The sequence below is a fragment of the Triticum aestivum genome, chromosome 5D (assembly GCF_018294505.1).
Source record: "Triticum aestivum cultivar Chinese Spring chromosome 5D, IWGSC CS RefSeq v2.1, whole genome shotgun sequence".
Classification (NCBI taxonomy): Eukaryota; Viridiplantae; Streptophyta; class Magnoliopsida; order Poales; family Poaceae; genus Triticum; species Triticum aestivum.
In genome coordinates, this window is record NC_057808.1 from 73,950,219 (window position 1) to 73,972,254 (window position 22,036).

The 22,036-nt window shown below is 45.5% G+C and overlaps 1 pseudogene; it reads left to right on the top strand.

Annotated features, from left to right (window-relative positions):
* Positions 1–8,310, top strand: part of LOC123120279 (myosin-3-like) — an 8,599-nt pseudogene extending 289 nt beyond the window's left edge.
* The last annotated feature ends 13,726 nt before the right edge of the window (positions 8,311–22,036 follow it).

The window sequence follows — 22,036 nt, forward strand, 5'->3', positions numbered from 1 at the left end:
GGGGAGGTTTGGAGGGGTTAGATGAAAATAAATAGTGTTTGCCCCCCTTAGATCTATACATTTTACTGTTTCCCTCTTAAAGTTTTTTGTGTAGCTCCATTAGTGATTTGGACTGTGTTCTCAAGTTGATAAGTACTCAAACTACCACCAACAATAACATGGAAGTTGATGTTCTAGACATGAAATATTCCTTGACATTTGCAGATAGAGATAGTTCCCGCTGTTCACAAGTTGGAAGGATAAGTAGCATTGCCTACTTAAAAACAAGTTGCAGGGCGATTAGGTTAAAGTCTTTTTTCCCTAGATCTCCAATGAGCCTATGAATTCATCTCCCTTCTACCTGCTACTCCGGCAACCGATGACGGGGAGGAGAATCCTGGTGCCTTGGCTCTTGATAGTAGATAGGTTACAGTTTTAGCCCTCGCAAGGGCGATGCTCGAATGGATGGTAACGCTTTTTCTTCAAGTCAGTCTTTTGGGCTCCGATCCTCCTCAAATTTGTTAGTCGAGACAGACTAGGACGGAGGTCTGACTTAAAGTCCTACCAGCTCCTTGGGGCGGCGAGGTTAGGGTTTATCATTGTGTATACACGATGATGATATATATTTGGTGCCAAGTTCTTCCAATTGATTCAAAGGTTCTACGATGTCGACTGCGGCTCCGGGCCACTGGTCCTTAGGGGTACGTGCACGAAGTCTTCTTAGCTGTCATCGACAAGGTCAAGCCAGCTCCGATATGGGTGTGGCGACATGGGCGCTGTTGGGGAACATAGCATGCAATTTCAAAATTTCCCTACGTTCACGCAAGATCTATCTAGGAGATACATAGCAAGGAGAGGGGAGAGTGTGTCCACATACTCTCGTAGACCGAAAGCGGAAGCGTTAACTTAACGCGGTTGATCTAGTCGAACGTCTTCTCGATTCAACTGATCAAGCACCGAACGTACGACACCTCCGAGTTCTACTCATGTTCAGCTCGATGACGTCCCTCGAACTCTTGATCCAGCAAAGGGTCGAGGGAGAGTTTCCTCAGCACGACGGCGTGGTGACGGTGATGGTGATGTGATCCGTGCAGGGCTTCGCCTAAGCACTACAACGATATGACCGGAGGAGTAAACTGTGGAGGCGGGCACTGCACACGGCTAAGAGAACAATTGATGTGCTTTGGGGTGCCCCCTACCCCCGTATATAAAGGAGGAGGGGAGGAGGCCGCTGGCCCTAGGGGGCGCGCCATGGGGGGGAAACCGACTAGGACTCCTAGTCCAAGTCGGGCCCCCTTCCTTTCTTTCGGAGGGGGAAAAGGGAAGGAGAGGGAGAGGGAGAAGGAAAGGGGGTCGCGCCTCCTCCCCCTTGTCCAATTCGGACTCCCATGGGGGGGGGGCGCACCCCTTGCGGGCTCCCCTCTCTCTCCCCTATGGCCCATGTAGGCCCATTACCTTCTCGGGGGTTCCGGTAACCTCCCGGTACTCCGAAAAATACCCGAAACACTCCGGAACCATTCCGGTGTCCGAATATCATCGTCCAATATATTAATCTTTACCTCTCGAACATTTCAAGACTCCTCGTCATGTCCGTGATCTCATCCGGGACTCCGAACAAACTTCGGTCACCAAAACACATAACTCATAATACAAATCGTCATCGAACGTTAAGCGTGCGGACCCTACGGGTTCGAGAACTATGTAGACATGACCGAGACACCTCTTCGGTCAATAACCAATAGCGGAACCTGGATGCTCATATTGGCTCCCACATATTCTACGAAGATCTTTATCGGTCGAACCGTTATGACAACATACGTTATTCCCTTTGTCATCGGTATGTTACTTGCCCGAGATTCGATCGTCGGTATCCTCATACCTAGTTCAATGTCGTTACCGGCAAGTCTCTTTACCCGTTCCGTAATGCATCATCCTGTAACTAACTCATTAGTCACATTTCTTGCAAGGCTTATTATGATGTGCATTACCGAGAGGGCCCAGAGATATCTCTCCGATACTCGGAGTGATAAATCCTAATCTCGATCTATGCCAACCCAACTAAACACCTTCGGAGATACCTGTAGAGCATATAATCACCCATTTACATTGTGACGTTTGATAGCACACAAGGTATTCTTGCGGTATTCGGGAGTTACATAATCTCATAGTCAAAGGAACATGTATAAGTCATGAAGAAAGCAATAGCAATAAAACTTTACGATCATTATGCTAAGCTAACGGATGGGTCTTGTCCATCACATCATTCTCCTAATGATATGATCCCGTTCATCAAATGACAACACATGTCTATGGTTAGGAAACTTAACCATCTTTGATTAACGAGCTAGTCTAGTAGAGGCTTACTAGAGACACTGTGTTTTGTCTATGTATCCACACATGTATCAAGTTTCCGGTTAATATAATTCTAGCATGAATAATAGATATTTATCATGACATAAGGAAATATAAATAACAACTTTATTTTTGCCTCTAGGGCATATTTCCTTCAGGCGCGTCGGCGACAACAGTGGTCGTTCGGTGGTCCAGGAACCTCGATGAAAATTTTATTATGTTTAGAATGCTTCACACTTCTGATGAACTTTAATAATAGATTTTATAATAGTTCCGAGACCCTTTTCTCTAAAATAACCAGTCCTGACGACACACACCAATGTGATGATCTTGGGAGAAGTTAATGGACTGATCAGCAATCACCCTTGATTGAAACTTAATTCCGCTCAATCGGTTCCTTGACTCAGACAAGCCAAAATTAAAATAGTGCACAATGTGGAAGTAAGTTCTTCTCCTAGAGTATAGGTTAATTTTTCTCTTAGAGGAGGCACATAAGTTAAGTCACATCATAACTTTTCTAATTGGACGAGGGGAAGGGGCACATATATATAGTCATACCCCTTAGAGCATACCTAATAACAGAGCCTACTAGTTCTACCTGATTGCCACCTCATTTGTAGTCGTTCTAATAGCCAGCTAATATAATAATCCCTCTGTCTCATCATAATAAGAAGCGCAGGAGGTGGAGAGGCGTTCGGTGGAGCTGGAGCTAGAGAGAAGGGCTCTGCGGGTGCAGGAAGAGGCGAAGCAGAAAGATGGCAACGTGAGGCTCAAGGAGGAGGAGATCGCCGGGCTGAGGCAGCAGGTGGAGCTCTACGAGGCCCGGCTCTCAGAGTGGGAGTCCAAGATGAAGTCCGTGGAGGAGGAGCTATAGAGACAGATCGCCTCGCGGCAGATGTCTCAGAACGCTGCTACGACCAGATCAGCAATCGGTTCCATGAGCCATCGCCGGGAGCCAACCTTATCTGACGAGTTATGTAGGCCGAGCAAGCTCTGGTGCCCACGAAGGCAGAGGAAGTGTCCGTGAAGCCCCAGCGCCAGTAGCGCGGCGGCGAGCCCGCCGTCGTCCTTAGCTCGAGCTTGAAGAAAACCCACGTGAACCACTACCTCACGACTGAGTTTTTTTTCTCTCGAATATGCACGAGTGTGCATATCATATATTGATAGAAGAAAGGTGAAGAGCGTCTCCACCAGTTATGTGCAACATCATATTGCGTTACAACTCACAAGAAGAGGAGGAACACATACATCTCCACTCCACCCTAACATAGACTACTCCTCCCCAATGCTCCACCGTATTAGACCTGCAAACACATGATCCACATTTCTTTTAATGAGCCCAGCCATCAACCATGTTCTACCTTCCGCGAAGATTTTGCATAGAAGCTCAGCAACCGATGGCCTTGCCCCATCGAACACAACCGCATTCCTATGTTTCCAGATCTCCCACAACGTCAGCAATAGTAGTGTGTGTAAATCCTTGTTGAAAATGGTGGGAGTCCTTGTTTACCGCATAGCCAAGTCCGGAGGCACTCATCCAAAGTAGGTGTCCAATCTAACTTTCCCAATGCCTGGCATAGGCCCGCCCAAACCGTCCTAGCAAAGGCGCATGTTAAGAGCATGTGGTCAATTGTTTCTTCCTCCTGATCACAGAGTGGACACTTGTCTTGGTGTGGTAGTCCCCTTCTGGCCAGCCTATCCGATGTCCAACATCTGTTGCGTAGGGTGAGCCATGTAAAGAACTTGCACGTTGCCGGGGCTCTCGATTTCCAAGTGATGTTCGCGGTGGGAATGATCTCTCTGCCCCAAAACCTGGCGGCGTATGCCGACCTGACTGTGTACTTTCCGCTTGCCTCCCACCACCAAGAGATGCTGTCCGGGGTATCCTCCATTGGCTCCCAATCTTGGATCTTCTGCCATAGTTGTAAGAATTGGTGCATGGCTTCCTCCCCCAAGTTTGGACCAACACTTCTAGTCCATGTTTCCCGCACCTGCCCAAGCATGCATGTTCTTCTCATGCGGCTTGGCACCAGATCATAAATGGCCGGTGCAAGCTCCTGTATCCTCATGCCGTCAAGCCATGGATCCTCCCAGAAGAGGGTGTTCATACCATCCCGAGCCTTGCATCTAGTAGCAGCTTGAAAAAAGTTTCATAGACTCATCAGACACCTTGATTGAGAACTCGCTCCATGGTCTGCTGCTATCAGTCCGTTGAAGCCATGGCCACCTCGCCTGCATAGCTAGGTTGAGCCACCTCAAATTAGGCAGCCCTAGACCTCCTGCCCACTTCGGAGCACACACCACCTCCCATGCCACAGCACAATTTCCACCATTTGCTTCGGCCTTACGACACCACAGGAATCCCCGGCACACCTTATTCATTGCGGCAATCGTTTTGATCGGCAGATCCAACACCATCATTGCGTGAATGGGCATGGCACACAGGACAGAATGCACCAGAGTCAGTCTACCACTCTTTGGCATTAGAGCAGCCTTCCATTTTGGCAGTTGGTTTGCCATCTGATCCACGAGATATTGTAGTTGCGTAGCAGATAGTTTCCTCAAAGACAATGGAAGCCCAAGATACCAAACTGGAAATGAGCCCACTGGACACCCCAGCTCCGTACTAGTCATGCTGATACATTGGTCAGAGCAACATATTGGCAAGGCCACCGATTTGGTCATGTTAATATGCAGGCCCGACGCTTCTCCAAACAGGTCAAAAATGCATTTGCAAACCGCAAGGTCCATGGGCTCCGGTTTGACAAACAGGACCACATCATCAGCGAAGATCGAGATCTTTTTCCTCATACCGTTTGTAGCCAGGGGGTGCAAGAGCCCTCTATCAACTGCCTAGTCAAACAGCCGTTGCAGTGGCTCCATAGTAAGTGTGAACAACATCGGTGAAACGGGGTCACCCTGCCGCAGGCCTTCGCAGTTGTAGATTGTGCTTCCCGGGTCTCCATTTACCATGACCCTAGTAGTGGATGTGGCTAGAATACCACATACCCAAGCTCTCCATCGTGCTCCAAAACCGAGCTGTTCCATGACCTCGAGGAGGAACGCCCACTGAACTGAGTCAAACGCTTTAGAAATATCTAGCTTCAGAAGAACTGTAGGGTTTTTGAGCGCGTGCAATCGCCTCGCCATACTCTGGACTAGCATGAAATTATCATGGAGTGATCTACCTTTGACAAATGCGCTTTGATGGTTCCCCACCAGATTTGGCAATTCCACCACAAGCCTCGAGGCAAGCACCTTTTCAAAGATCTTCACAGCCCCGTGCACTAGGTTGATAGGTCTGAAGTCACCCACGTCCAGCGCCCCATCTTTCTTAGGCAGGAGGGTCACAAGAGACTTGTTAATCACTGCCATGCCTCTCACATCTCCAGCATAGAAGCAGCTCATTGCAGCCATGAAGTCATCCCGTATGATGGGCCAGCAAACAGCATAGAAACGACCCGTAAATCGGTCCGGCCCCGGCGCCTTATCCGGAGGCATAGATTTGATCACCCTTTCCACCTCCTCTGGCAAGAACGGCTCCTCCAAATGAGCCAGGTCCCGACGCGGCAGCCCAAGTGCCTCCAGGTTGAGCGCGTGAGTCCGCACCTCACACGACCCAAAAGCCATGGAGTAGTAATCATCCACGGCCGACGCTACATCCTCTTGTCCTGTAAATAAGTTTCCGTTATGCCTCACAGTTCTTAGCGTGTTCTTCCTTTGCCAATGGCATGCCTGCTGGTGGAACAATCGTGTGCTCCCATCCCCTTCTTTCAGCTACAGTAAACGCGACCGCTGCCTCGCAATAGTCCTCTCCAGAGAGCGTAGCCCCAAAAGCTTTCTCTTCAAACATTTTCGAAGCTCTACCTCGGCAGCCGATAATTGTCGGGAGTCCATGGCGATATCGAGCCTGTTGATCACCTCGAGAGCAATGCAAATCTGTAGCTTGACGTTGCCAATCCACCGATCACTCCATTTCTGCAGGGCTCTCGCCGTTGCCTTGATCTTGTTGTGTAGTTTAAGATAGACATTGGAGGCTAGCGGAGTTGAGTTCCATGCCGTTTGTACAATATCCATAAAGCCCTCCGCCTTAACCCAAAAGGACACAAACTTAAATCTCTTCCGCGTGGACACTTCCATATTCAAGTCAAGCATCAAAGGGCAATGGTCCGAAGCGGTCCCTAGTGCAGAGAGGAAGCAAGTAGGGTATGCCTCATCCCACTCATTTGAGACAAAGACATGATCGATCTTTTCAAGCGTTGCATGTTGCCTCTCATTGGACCATGTGTACCTCCGCCCATTAAGATACATCTCCTTTAGTTCTAGAGCGTTTAGCTTCGCACAGAACCTGCCCATCATCCTCCGATTAATCAACGCATTGTTCTTGTCCTCCTCATTCACCAGGAGATTAAAGTCCCAAGCCACGAGCCAAGGTCCAGCATGCAAGTCCCGAATATCCACCAACTCTTGCAAAAAAGCTACCTTATCCCGCTCATCCTGTGGTCCGTAGACACAGGTCAGCCACCATTCCTGCTCACCCGGTGATTTAACAATTGTCGTGAGCGAGTTAGCCGTATAGTGGGGGTTGGAAAGTTGGGTGGCCGTTTCATCCCAAGCCACCAAAATGCCACCACGAGTCCCATCAGCCGGCAAGTAGAAGAACTTCCCGAATTTATTGCCCAAGCATTGATGCACAAGTGTTAGAGACACGTCTTGTAGTCTGGTTTCCTGCAAACACACTATGGCCGGTTTGACCGCCACCACTACCTGATAGACAACACTCCTCCTGGCCGGAGCGTTTAGACCACGCATATTCCACACAACAACTTTCATGGGTTGTGAATTCATTGTGAAAACCTACTGTTGACCACCGATGCACCGCGGCAGAGCTACGCCACCGCGACCTCCTCCGCCAACGACAATGGCTGTGACTCCCAGCCAAACAGAGCCAGCACGGCGGCAACATGTGAGTCCGAAAGTGGCCGAGAGAACAATTCCACGTACATGCGGAGGGCCTCCTCCGAAATCACCTCGCCCTCATGCGCCAAGCAAAGCCGCCGGATGAGCACCTGCTGTTGCCTTGTGGTCGCGTGCTTGGCAATCCTGGCACTGCGTCTTGCTGGCGTCGCATCAACCTTCCTCTTTTTTCCTTGGATTTGCTCCCATGCCCGCCGGGGCACGACTGTCTGGCCTCGGAAGAATTGGCGAGAGCGAGACCTGTAGTTCATCACACATCGCAGCCACATTAGCTTGCACAGAGGCAGCCACATCGCCCAACAACAACGGCGTGCCCGACACCACGTCCGTGGCAGGCACAAGTGCCTGCGCATCCACCTCCTCCGCCCTAGCGTTTTCTGCATGTGCCATGCAAGAGATCTCCATGTCCGGCAGGCGATCCGGCGTGCTACATGCATGCACACAAGGAGGTGACGTGCATGGCCCTGTCTCATCCGCATGCAGATCAGAAGCCGCTGATAGGCTCACCTGGAACCACTCACAAGGGCTGATTTGCCCTGTCCCGGTCCCACGAGAAAAAGAAATCATATCGTCCTCGGAGATCCTCGGCACGTCCACCAAAAACGATCCGACCCTCATGGTCCCACCAGTGCTCGGGCTGCTGCTGCAATCGCCCAGATCCCGAGCCTCATCGCACTCCGCGCCCATGCGGTCGGACACCGCAGCGCCAATCCTCGAACGCCACCCTCGTGCGGGATACCCAGGTGTTCGAGCACACCGCGAGGGCGGTGGCCGAGGTGATGCCAGGCACCATGTCCATCGATGAGCTCAAGATGCCGAGGCGGCAGTTCGCCGCCTAGAAGGAGTACGAGGCACGGCTGCGCAAGACTAAGGGGGAGCTCAAGAAGCGCGTACACTCGGAGAAGATCCACGACCAGCAGGCTCCCCACGTAGGTCGGCACCGTGGTCGGCTGGTGGAGGACGATCAAGGCGCTAAAATTCAGGGCCTTTAAGACTAGCTGAGGTGTTATTTGTGATCATATTTTTTGGATCTTGGGATATCGTTAAGTGTAATGATAGTCCCAAAATAACTTTGCGAATATAACGTTGGAAGAATGACCCTATTGAATTGACCCAAGTTGTTTGTTATACTTTGAGATACTGTCGTCACAAGTCAATCGTTATAATACAAAGAGTTAACATATACTTTAGAGCAACTCCAACGCGCCGACTCAAATTGACGGTGCTTTTGTCCGCTTTTAGTTCATTTGGGTTGGCCGTCCGCTCGGCGTCTGCTCCGTTTGAGATTTGGGTCGGCAGTGCGTCTAACGCGCCAACCCATATATGTCGGCGTGGCCGGCTGACAGCCTTTTTTCAACAAATAACACAAATTTTACATTATTTCATACACAAAATTTGCATTATTTCACAAGCAAAACATATAGTCCACAACCAAATAAAAATAACATAGTTCTACAAGGCAAATAAAAGTAAATAGTCTCACATAGTTTTGCAAGCCGAATAAAAAAGATACATCTATTGGTTGCCAACATGAGCTCACATATACTCAACCAAATCATTTTGCAGTTGCATGTGAGTTTCCCAATCACGCATGTCATGATGAAATTGAGTGAACTGTTCAAACGTTGTAGCTCCTCCTTGCTCAGGCACAACATTCTCAGCCTGAAACTGAAACCCTTGATCGTACAGACGTTCCGGGCACTCATCTTCTACGATCATATTGTGCATGATCACACAAGCAGTCATCACCTCCCACAGTTTCTTCGTGCTCCAAGTTTTAGCAGGATACCGAACGATGCCCCATAGAGATTGCAAAACACCAAAGGCACGCTCGACGTCTTTCCTAGCACTCTTTTGCTCTTGGGCAAATCTTTTCCTCTTCTCTCCGACAGGGTTGGGGATTGTCTTCACAATAGTGGTTCACTGAGGATATATACCGTCACCCAGGTAGTATCCTTTGTCGTAGTTGTGGCCGTTGATTGTAAAATTAACTGGTGGGATGTTGCCTTCGGCAAGCCTAGCAAACATCGGCGACCGTTGAAGCATGTTGATATCATTGTGTGATCCGGCCATGCCAAAGAAAGAGTGCCAGATCCAGAGATCTTGAGATGTCACGGCCTCAAGTATGATAGTGCAAGCCCTGACATTATCCTTGCCAAGCAGAAGGACAGTTCTTCCACTGCCAGTGCATGCAGTCTATGCTGCCAAGCATCCCTGGGAATAGGCCTGGGCGTTCAGTCTAAGACTAACCACAATGGGTAGTAACATAGAGTAGTAACATGCCCATGTTTCTACTCTATGTTACTACCTTTATAGTGGGGAGTAACATATGTGTGGTAACATGCAACACTTCATTCATTAGGCTATAGACTCATCTTGCCTTGATATGTGTGATGTTACTCATACTACTAGTAACTAGCTATGTGGTACCACATGCCTCCTTTTCTTCATTTATTGCTTGCAACAACATCTATTTTATCTAGATTTTGTGATATTACTACCTATGTTACTCCCACGGTGGGTAGTTTAACCGAAGCTTTCGGTTCAGGTTTTTCGGGTTTAAGAATAATTCGGTTTCCTAAAAATGCAAACCGATCGGTTCCAGCATAAGTAGGTAACCGATATTTTTCTGAACCGAAGACTCAGTTCTTTGATCTGTCCTAACCGAACAAATGGGAAGTTTAGGCACAGGAATCTGTTTTCCTTTTTAGTCAGCCTGTACGTGTCAGTACAAACTGTGGATGAGACAAATGGCTAGCTGGCACTACCTTTTATAGTCTTGCCTACGGTACCTTTCTCCGTGGCTCCCCGAGGTGGTACTAAACCACAAACTACTGTAGTGCAATTAACGTATTTTGCATGGGCCGGTTGCTACAGAATATTTGGTCCATACCAAACGTGTATGTTGTTTGCACTACATGGGCCAGCTGGCCCAGCCGGCCATGGGCATTGACAGGGTGGGTACAGGAAGAGCGAGGCATGTTCTGTAGCTTCGGGTTATTTGGTTATTTCGGTTATCCAGGTGCTAAAACCAAAATTACAGAATAAATTTCGGTTCTGCAAATTTGACAACCGAAATAGGAACCTAAATTTTCGGTCTCGGTCCATTTGGTTTCGGCCCCGGTTATTTCGGTTCAGTACATCGGTCCTCGGTGAATATGCCCACCCCTACCTGGGAAGCCCCCGCTGGCATTCATCGCCAACAAGCGGGCTGTATCTTGAGGAGTCGGCTCTCGCAAGTACTCATGGTCAAACACAGCAATAACAGCCCCGCAGAACTTGTACAGAGAGTCTAGGCATGTAGACTCGCTCATACGGACGTACTCGTCAATGAGATCACCGGGCACTCCGTATGCAAGCATTCGGATGGCTGCAGTGCATTTCTGATAAGAGGAGAGGCCAATCTTTCCAAGGGCATCCTCTTTGCACTCGAAATAGTCATCATAGCCGACCACCCCCTCTCTAATACGGTTGAAAAGATGCCTACTCATACGGAAACGGCGACGGAATTTCTGATGTTTGAACAACGGGTTCGTTGTGTCAAAGTAGTCCTTCCAAAGAAGGAAATGCCTGCTCTCTCGGTTGCCATTCAATGCCGGAAGGTGCCCCGGAATGGAGCCACGAAACAACGACCGCTGGCTATTAAGGTGGTGATGGACCAACACGGCAGCCAAGATCTCCTCCTCATCATCGGACGAGGAATCGTCGGAGTGGCAAAGGAAATTGTGAAAAAAGAACTCGTCAGCGAAGTCCATTTTGTACCTTGGCAAACTATCGAACAGCTTGCGGGCGTGGACGAAGGAGCCGGCCGGCGAAGGGAGTCGCGCCGCCCTCGGACCAGCCACCTATCCTGGCGGCGTCCGACAAGCGTGCCGGTGGCAGGACAAAGGAGCTGGCCGGGGCGGCGAGGCGGCTTCTTGGTCGCGGCTGTGTCGGGAGCGGGGGTGGGAAGCTTTCAGGTCCCCGACGGCAAGACGGCGATGGCGGCGACGTGGGAGGTGGCGGCGTTGCAGGGGGTGGATGTTGCGGCACCGGCAGCTCAGCGGCGGGCGTCGGCGTCGGCGGCGAAGGAGGCGGGTGAGTGTTTGCTGTTGGAATGAGAGAGGATGACCAATGTGCCACTGACTAGCGGGCCAGGGGAGGAGTAGGCGGGCACGGCGCGCGTCCGCCTCGTGTCTGCGCCGACGCAAATCAGGCTAAAAAATGGGCCGAGAATGGGTCGGCAGGCGGACGAAAAGCGGAAGTGCGTTCATTTGGGTCGGCGCATTGGGCCGACTTTTCTGTCCGCGCCGACCCAAACGGACGCGCGCGGACGAAATGGGTCACCGCGTTGGAGTTGCTCTTAGTTCCTTAGACCACAAGAGTATTGTAGTCACTTCTTATCGTATGATGTACTTTGGGGTTGCTCAAACGTCACCTGTAACACAGTGATCATAACGACAACTTGCATGTACATCAGAAAGTTTGATAAGGGACTAAATAGCTCAAGAGTGGGATTTGCTGCTCCGACAATGGAGATATATTCTTGGGGCCCTCTCAGTGTGACAACATCCATCATTGTGTGGCCAGACACGGGTGACTAGGTCACAGGGATGCCGAAACATGTCAACGAGAAAGAAGAACAAAACCGGAAACAAGGAGACAAATATAGTGAGCATGAGAATGACTCAAGAGGATAACGATATATCCCACCTCGGATTTGGTAAAGTATCGCATAGCAAAGGGAATAGCACATGATAACCAAAGGTTCACTCGAATGTCATCCGTGTATTCATAGGGATCAATATGGATGTCCACAGTTTCGCTATTGATCATTGAACAAAAGGAGTGTTGTTCATGTCTATGTTTTACCAAACATATAGGGTCACAAGATTAAGGGAATCACGATCCGTTGAGTTTTATTTATGTTAGAGTTATGATAAAATATTAATGAAATATTTCATTAATATTAGAAATAGTTTTGAGAGAAACTGGAAGCTTAACAGTATCACCGGAAGAGTTTCCGGGTTTAACGAGAATTTATATATAGGTGGAATTTTTTTCCGAAGATGTTAAATTAATAATAAAAGGCTCTAATATTGATTAGGAGGCTTTTATAATTAACTAAGTATCAACGGGCCAAGAAAAATACAAAATGCCAAGTGGTGGGAACAAAAGGAGGCGCCCCCTAGCTTGTATGACAAGCTAGGGGAGGCCGAATTGTAGTAGGGGAGGACTCCTCCTCCCCTAGGGCTAGCCCAAGGGGTCCCCTCCCCCCCGTATGGCGCCCCCTCCCCTCCCTCTAACCTATATATATACTTGAGGATTTGGCCCCTTGGAGATACACAAGTTTTGGAGCCTCCTCTAATTCCCTAGTTCTAGTTTTAAATTGGACTTGATCTAATTAGAGATAGACCAAGATCTCTCTAATCCTCTTAATAGACAAGCTGTGTGTGGTTGATACGTCTTGACGTATCTATAATTTTTCATTGTTTCATGCTATTATAGTATCAATCTTGAATATTTTATATGCAATTATATGTTATTTTATATTATTTTTTGGGACTAACCTATTAACTCAGTGCCAAGTGCTAGTTCCTGTTTTTTTGCTTGTTTTTGGCTTTTCAGAAAAGCAATATGGAACGAAGTACAAACGGAAAAAATCTTCAGATTAATTTTTTCTAGACCAGAAGGGACCCTAGAAGGTTCGGGAGAAGACCAGAGGAGCCACGAGGGAGCGACAAGCTCGTATGGTGCGCCCCTTGATCTTGTGGGCCCCTCGTGACACCTCTTGACCTATTTCCACCTCTATAAATTCGGAAATATTTCCAAACCAACAGAGAGCCACCGGAAACATTTTTTCCGCCGCCGCAAGTCTATGTTCTTCCACAATCCCATCTAGAGGCCTTTTCCGGTACTCTGCCGGAAGGAGAATCGGTCATGGAGGGCTTCAACATCAACCTTGCTAACCTACCGATGATGGGTGAGTAGTTTACCACAGACTTATGGGTCCATAGCTAGTAGCTAGATGGCTTCTTCTCTCTCTTTGATCTTCAATACCATGTTCTCCTCGATGTTCTTGGAGTTCTATCCAATGTAATCTTATTTTGCGGTGTGTTTATTGCGATCTTCATCTTGCTTAAGGCGTTACTCTATTTTTATTAACTTAATACCCTAGATGCATGTTGGATAGCGATCGATGGGTGGAGTAATAGTAGTAGATGCAGGCAGGAGCCGGTGTACTGGTGTACTTGTCTCGAACGTGATGACTATATACATGATCATTGCCTTGAATATCATCATAACTATGCGATTTTCTATCAGTTGTCCAATAGTAATTTGTCTACCCACCGTATGCTATGTGTTCGAGAGAGAAGCCTCTAGTGAAAACTATGGTCCCCGGGTCTATCTTATCATATATAAAAACATAAAAAATACTTTGCTGCAATTTTTATTTTTATTTTGCAATTTATCTATCTACCACTACAAGATTTAATCCTTGCAAGTAACGGCCAAGGGGATTGACAACCCTCTTGTTCGCGTTGGGTGCAAGTATTTGCTTTTGCGTTTGCAGATGCTGTTCACGAGGCTTTGCATGATTCTCCTATTGGTTCGATAAACCTTGCTTCTCATTGAAGGAAATACTTATCTCTACTATACCGCATCTCCTCTCCTCTTCGGGGAAAATCCCAATGCAGCTCACGAGTGGAAGTGGTTCTCTTCTTCTCCCTCTAATTCTCCGGCGACGATTAGCACTGGACGACGAAGTGCTACTGGATCATGAAGCCTGAATGCTTGCAAAATATAGAGAGGCTGTGCTTTCGGTCTTCGGTTCGAGGGATCGTTCATGAATGGTTCGAGGGATTTCAAGTACGATCTACACCAATTCTTCTTCCGCTGCAACTCGGTGTTGGCAACGATCCGATCTAAAACCACTAATGCATCTTCATAGTGTTCCTGATCTGATCGTAGGACGAATTTTTTGTTTTCTACTATATTTCCCAACAATAGCAGGCCTTGAGACTAGTTTAGTTGTTAAGAGATATCGTCTACTTATTTATTTATTTTCCCAAATCCCGCCAAAACCCATTCCATGTGCTCCACCCGCGAACACGCACCATGGAATTGTACTCACACCTGGGTGCAGAGGAGGCGTGAGTCTACAGTATGATCATGGAATTTGTTACTTGCTTTTCTTTTGTTTTTTGAGATTTATGGTATATTGAATATTTAAAATCTGTTTGGTTAATTAGTTGATTTCGGGGTGGGAATAAATTTGGGCATGGGGCTGTGGTGATTACATAATTATGACAAGGTATCTCATGTGGCCCTGCCTACACAATGCATCACGGACGACGAGGATGCTGTTCAGGGATGAAGCTAGATGAATACATGGGTGTATAGATATACACTCATTATTTCTGATTTAAAAAGAGTATATAGGTACATCTATTAAACCATATGGTTTCACAAATATATGGTTAAATTTGTATATGAGTGCTCCAAAAACAAGTATATCTGAAGCAATCCCTCACTAATTTGTACTCTACAATTTTCTAGTGATATGTGTAGCTAATCTTATAGTATAACCACTATTGCGATATTTGTTGAACCGTATGTTTTAGAGATATCTAAAATAGATATGTATACACTATATAATTTACACAAGTATCGAAAATTAATTAAATAATCATTTTTGTTACAAAGTACAAATGAATTTAGCAGAACACATAAGTATTTTCTGATGATATACCTTACAAATATATAATAAATAAATAATTGAATTGATATTTAATTTTTTATGTGGTTAAGTATGATAAATAAGTAATAAAAATTATATTACTTAACCCATTAGTATGGTAAGTATAAAAGTTTAGTATAAAATATATGTATATCAAATGAGCAGAGCTATGTACACCCAAATTTGGGATGCCCGCTCCGCCATTAATGTTAGTAACAAGGCACACATCTATCTATGTTTAACTTAATGTACCCAATTGTTGAGGAATTACGCTTGACATTTAGACAACGTCGCAGATAGACTCACTAATGTAATACATTTCGCTATCATTTTTCCTGTTTATTTGTGATTTGCTATGTTCTAATTTAGTTAGTTGGTTTCAGTCATCACTTCTCAGATTTCCAACATCAAAAGTGATATGAAGGAAACACATTAAAAGCTTGAACATGCATGTAAAATTAATAAAGAATGTTGACTGCAAATGTACAAGTTATTTTTAGAATAGGATAGTTATTTAGATGTAATCAAAATGGAAGACATTGATGTCAACAGATGAATCTGCATTTTTCAAGTAAAGAGAGCAAAGTATGATGATGTTCAAAGGAAGCTTCGTGCAGTTAACAAAGAACAAGGTGTTGTAAAGTAATGACAAACTTTTGAGATTCTTGGTGATGCATTTTGGTGTTTAAATATTTTGTTAAGATGGTTGTCTTGCAAGATAGTATTGCAAATTACAGTCATTGTCTACGAAGTTTCAGTAAATTAACACTGCCACTGATGGGGATGTAGCTTTAAAACAAATGTTTGCTCGGGTTTTTAGTTTAGTGTCCATTTCCCACCAGTAGTGTCTTAATAACAACTTTATTGTTCATATGACATCAGCATTGTTGTACTCTTTTTTGTATCCATACCTATGACACCATAACTAATATATAAACTACTTTTACCAAAAAGGGTGTTGCCTCAAACTGGAACAAGAAGCTAAACCTTTTGACCACTTCATTGGGATTTATCTTCTATTAACCTTATAATATTAACGAGTGATGTTGTGTTTTTGTACCATCTACAAATAGACCTTGTTTGGGGAACATGACCAAATTTGTGTGTTCCAAACAAGGCCTAATTGTGTTCTTCTAGAAGTTGTTCTTTAGTATTACTACCGTACTAATATTCGTACTTTTAAGTCTTTTTTCTAAAACCAATAGTCGACTGAAAAATGGCCTACCTAAAAAAGAAACTAATTTGTTTTCTGAAGGAAATATGCCCTATAGGCAATAATAAAGTTATTATTTATTTCCTTATATCATGATAAATGTTTATTATTCATGATAGAATTGTATTAACCGGAAACATAATACATGTGTGAATACATAGACAAACATAGTGTCACTAGTATGCCTCTACTTGACTAGCTCGTTGATCAAAGATGGTTATGTTTCCTAGCCATTGACATGAGTTGTCATTTGATTAACGGGGTCACGGCATTGGGAGAATGATGTGATTGACTTGACCCATTCCGTTAGCTTAGCACTCGATCGTTTAGTATGTTGCTATTGCTTTCTTCATGACTTATACATGTTCCTATGACTATGAGATTATGCAACTTCCGTTTACTGGAGGAACACTTTGTGTGCTACCAAACGTCACAACGTAACTGGGTGATTATAAAGGTGCTCTACAGGTGTCTCCGAAGGTACTTGTTGGGTTGGCGTATTTCGAGATTAGGATTTGTCACTCCGATTGTCGGAGAGGTATCTCTGGGCCCACTCAGTAATGCACATCACTATAAGCCTTGCAAGCATTGTAACTAATGAGTTAGTTGCGGAATGATGTATTACGGAACGAGTAAAGAGACTTGCCGGTAACGAGATTGAACTAGGTATTGAGATATCGACGATCGAATCTCGGGCAAGTAACATACCGATGACAAAGGGAACAACGTATGTTGTTATGCGGTTTGACCGATAAAGATCTTCGTAGAATATGTGGGAGCCAATATGAGCATCCAGGTTCCGCTATTGGTTATTGACCGGAGACGTGTCTCGGTCATGTCTACATTGTTCTCGAACCCGTAGGGTCCGCACGCTTAAAGTTCGATGACGGTTATATTATGAGTTTATGTGTTTTGATGTACCAAAGATAGTTCGGAGTCCCGGATGAGATCGGGGACATGACGAGGAGTCTCGAAATGGTCGAGACGTAAAGATCGATATATTGGACGACTATATTCGGACATCGGAAAGGTTCCGAGTGATTAGGATATTTTTTGGAGTACCGGAGAGTTACGTGAATTCGTATTGGGCCTTAATGGGCCATACGGGAAAGAAGAGAAAGGCCTCAAAAGGTGGCCGCACCCCTCCCCATGGTCTGGTCCGAATTGGACTAGGGAAGGGGGGCGCCCCCTTCTTTCCTTCTCCTTTTCCCTTCCCTTCTTCCTATTCCATGTGGGAGGAGGAATCCTACTAGGACTAGGGAGTCCTAGTAGGACTCCACACTTCTGGTGCGCCCTAAGGGCTGGCCGGCCTCCCCTCCTCCATCCTTTATATACGGGGGCAGGGGGGCACCTCTAGACACAACAATTGACCTCTTGGATCTCTTAGCCGTGTGCGGTGCCCCCCTCCACCATAATCCACCTCGATAATATCGTAGCGGTGCTTAGGCGAAGCCCTGCGTCGGTAGAACATCATCATCGTCATCACGCCATCGTGCTGACGGAACTCTCCCTCAAAGCTCGGCTGGATCGGAGTTCGAGGGACGTCATCGAGTTAAACGTGTGCAGAACTCGGAGGTGCCGTGCGTTCGGTACTTGATCGGTCGGATCGTGAAGACGTACGACTACATCAACCGCGTTGTGCTAACGCTTCTGCTTTCGGTCTACGAGGGTACGTGGACAACACTCTCCCTTCTCGTTGCTATGCATCACCATGATCTTGCGTGTGCGTAGGAAATTTTTTGAAATTACTACGTTCCCCAACAGTGGCATCCGAGCCTGGTTTTATGCGTTGATGTCATATGCACGAGTAGAACATAAGTGAGTTGTGGGCGATATAAGTCATACTGCTTACCAGCATGTCATACTTTGGTTCGGCGGTATTGTTGGATGAAGCGGCCCGGACCGACATTACGCGTACGCTTACGCGAGACTGGTTCTACCGACGTGCTTTGCACACAGGTGGCTGGCGGGTGTCAGTTTCTCCAACTTTAGTTGAACCGAGTGTGGCTACGCCCGGTCCTTGCGAAGGTTAAAACAGCACCAACTTGACAAACTATCGTTGTGGTTTTGATGCGTAGGTAAGAACGGTTCTTGCTCAGCCCGTAGCAGCCACGTAAAACTTGCAACAACAAAGTAGAGGACGTCTAACTTGTTTTTGCAGGGCATGTTGTGATGTGATATGGTCAAGACGTGATGAGATATAAGTTGTTGTATGAGATGATCATGTTTTGTTAAAGTTATCGGCAACTGGCAGAAGCCTTATGGTTGTCTCTTTATTGCATAAGATGCAAGCGCCAAATAATTGCTTTACTTTATCGCTATGCGATAGCAATAGTTGCAAGAGCAATAGTTGGCGAGACGACCATGTGACGACACATTGATATAGATCAAGATGATGGAGATCATGGTGTCATGCCGGTGACGATGGAGATCATGACGATGCTTTGGAGATGGAGATCAAAGGCACAAGATGATGATGGCCATATCATGTCACATATTATGATTGCATGTGATGTTTATCTTTTATACATCTTATCTTCTTTGATTGACGGTAGCATTATAAGATGATCTCTCACTAAATTATCAAGGTATAAGTGTTCTCCCTGAGTATGCACCGTTGCGAAAGTTCTTCGTGCTGAGACACCACGTGATGATCGGGTGTGATAGGCTCTACGTTCAAATACAACGGGTGCAAAACAGTTGCACACGCGGAATACTCAGGTTAAACTTGACGAGCCTAGCATATAACAGATATGGCCTCGGAACACTGAGACCGAAAGGTCGAGCGTGAATCATATAGTAGATATGATCAACATAGTGATGTTCACCATTGAAACTACTCCATCTCACGTGATGATCGGACATGGTTTAGTTGATATGGATCACGTGATCACTTAGAAGATTAGAGGGATGTCTATCTAAGTGGGAGTTCTTTAAGTAATATGATTAATTGAACTTTAATTTATCATGAACTTAGTCTTGGTAGTATTAGCATATCTATGTTGTAAATCAATAGCTCGCGTTGTTGCTTCCCTATGTTTTATATATGTTCCTAGAGAAAACTAAGTTGAAAGATGTTAGTAGCAATGATGCGGATTGGATCCGTGATCTGAGGTTTATCCTCATTGCTGCACAGAAGAATTATGTCCTTGATGCACCGCTAGGTGACAGACCTATTGCAGGAGCAGATGCAGACGTTATGAACGTTTGGCTAGCTCAATATGATGACTACTTGATAGTTTAGTGCACCATGCTTAACGGCTTAGAATCGGGACTTCAAAGACGTTTTGAACGTCATGGACCATATGAGATGTTCCAGGAGTTGAATTTAATATTTCAAGCAAATACCCGAGTTGAGAGATATGAAGTCTCCAACAAGTTCTATAGCTAAAAGATGGAGGAGAATAGCTCAAGCAGTGAGCATGTGCTCAGATTGTCTGGGTACTACAATCGCTTGAATCAAGTGGGAGTTAATCTTCCAGATAAAATAGTGATTGACAGAATTCTCTAGTCACCATCACCAAGTTAGTAGAACTTCGTGATGAACTATAGTATGCAAGGGATGACGAAAGTAATTCCCGAGCTCTTCGCGATGCTGAAATCGACGAAGGTAGAAATCAAAGAAAGAGCATCAAGTGTTGATGGTTAACAAGACCACTAGTTTCAAGAAAAGGGCAAAGGGATAGAAGGGGAACTTCAAGAAGAACGGCAAGCAAGTTGCTGCTCAAGTGAAGAAGCCCAAGTCTGGACCTAAGCCTGAGACTAAGTGCTTCTACTGCAAAGGGACTGGTCACTGGAAGCGGAACTGCCCCAAGTATTTGGCGGATAAGAAGGATGGCAAAGTGAACAAAGGTATATTTGATATACAGATTATTGATGTGTATTTTACTAGTGTTCGTAGCAACCCCTCGGTATTTGATACTGGTTCAGTTACTAAGAGTAGTAACTCGAAACAGGAGTTGCAGAATGAACAGAGACTAGTTAAGGGTGAAGTGACGATGTGTGTTGGAAGTGGTTCCAAGATTGATATGATCATCATCGCACACTCCCTATACTTTCGGGATTAGTGTTGAACCTAAATAAGTGTTATTTGGTGTTTGCGTTGAGCATGAATATGATTTGATCATGTTTATTGCAATACGGTTATTCATTTAAGTTAGAGAATAATTGTTGTTCTATTTACATGAATAAAACCTTCTATGGTCATACACCCAATGAAAATGGTTTGTTGGATCTCGATCGTAGTGATACACATATTCATAATATTGAAGCCAAAAAGATGCAAAGTTAATAATGATAGTGCAACTTATTTGTGGCGCTGCCGTTTAGGTCATATTGGTGTAAAGCGCATGAAGAAACTCCATGCTGATGGGATTTTGGAATCACTTGATGCTTGCGAACCATGCCTTATGGGCAAGGTGACTAAGACTCCGTTCTCCGGAACAATGGAGCGAGCAACTGACTTATTGGAAATAATACATACTGATGTATGCGATCCGATGAGTGTTGAGGCTCGCGGCGGGTATCGTTATTTTCTGACCTTCACAGATGATTTGAGCAGATATGGGTATATCTACTTGATGAAACACAAGTCTGAAACATTTGAAAAGTTCAAAGAATTTCAGAGTGAAGTGGAGAATCGTCGTAACAAGAAAATTAAAGTTTCCACGATCTGATCACGGAGACGAATATTTGAGTTACGAGTTTGGTCTTCAATTAAAACAATGTGGAATAGTTTCACAAACTCATGCCGCCTGGAACACCACAGCGTAATGGTGTGTCCGAACGTCATAACAGTACTTTATTAAGATACGGTACAATCTATGATGTCTCTTACCAATTTACCACTATAATTTTGGGGTTATGCATTAGAGACAGCTGCATTCACGATTAATAGGGCACCATCTAAATCCGTTGAGACGACACCATATGAACTGTGGTTTGGCAAGAAACCCAAGTTGTCGTTTCTTAAAGTTTGGGACTGCGATGCTTATGTGAAAAAGTTTCAACATGATAAGCTCGAACCCAAATCGGAGAAGTAAATCTTCATAGGATACCCAAAAGAAACTGTTGGGTACACCTTCTATCACAGATCCGAAGGCAAGATATTCGTTGCTGAGAATGGATCCTTTCTAGAGAAGGAGTTTCTCTCGAAAGAAGTGAGTAGGAGGAAAGTAGAACTTGATGAGGTAACTGTACCTGCTCCCTTATTGGAAAGTAGTTCATCACAGAAATTTGTTCCTGTGACTACTACACCAATTAGTGAGGAAGCTAATGATGATGATCATGTAACTTCAGATCAAGTTACTACCAAACCTCGTAGGTAAACCAGAGTGAGATCTGCACCAGACTGGTACGGTAATCCTATTCTGGAGCTCCTGTTACTTGACCATGACGAACCTGCGAACTATGAGGAAGCGATGATGAGCCCAGATTCCGCAAAATGGCTTGAGGCCATGAAATCTGAGATAGGATCCATGTATGAAAACAAAGTATGGACTTTGGTGGAATTGCCCGATGATTGGCAAGCCATTGAGAATAAATGGATCTTCAAGAGGAAGACGGACGCTGATAGTAGTGTTACTATCTACAGAGCTAGAATTGTCGCAAAAAGTTTTTCGACAAGTTCAAGGTGTTGACTACGATGAGAGTTTCTCACTCGTATCTATGCTTAAGCCTGTCCGAATCATGTTAGCAATTGCCGCATTTTATGAAATCTGGCAAATGGATAAACAAAACTGCATTCCTTAATGGATTTATTAAAGAAGAGTTGTATATGATGCAACCAGAAGGTT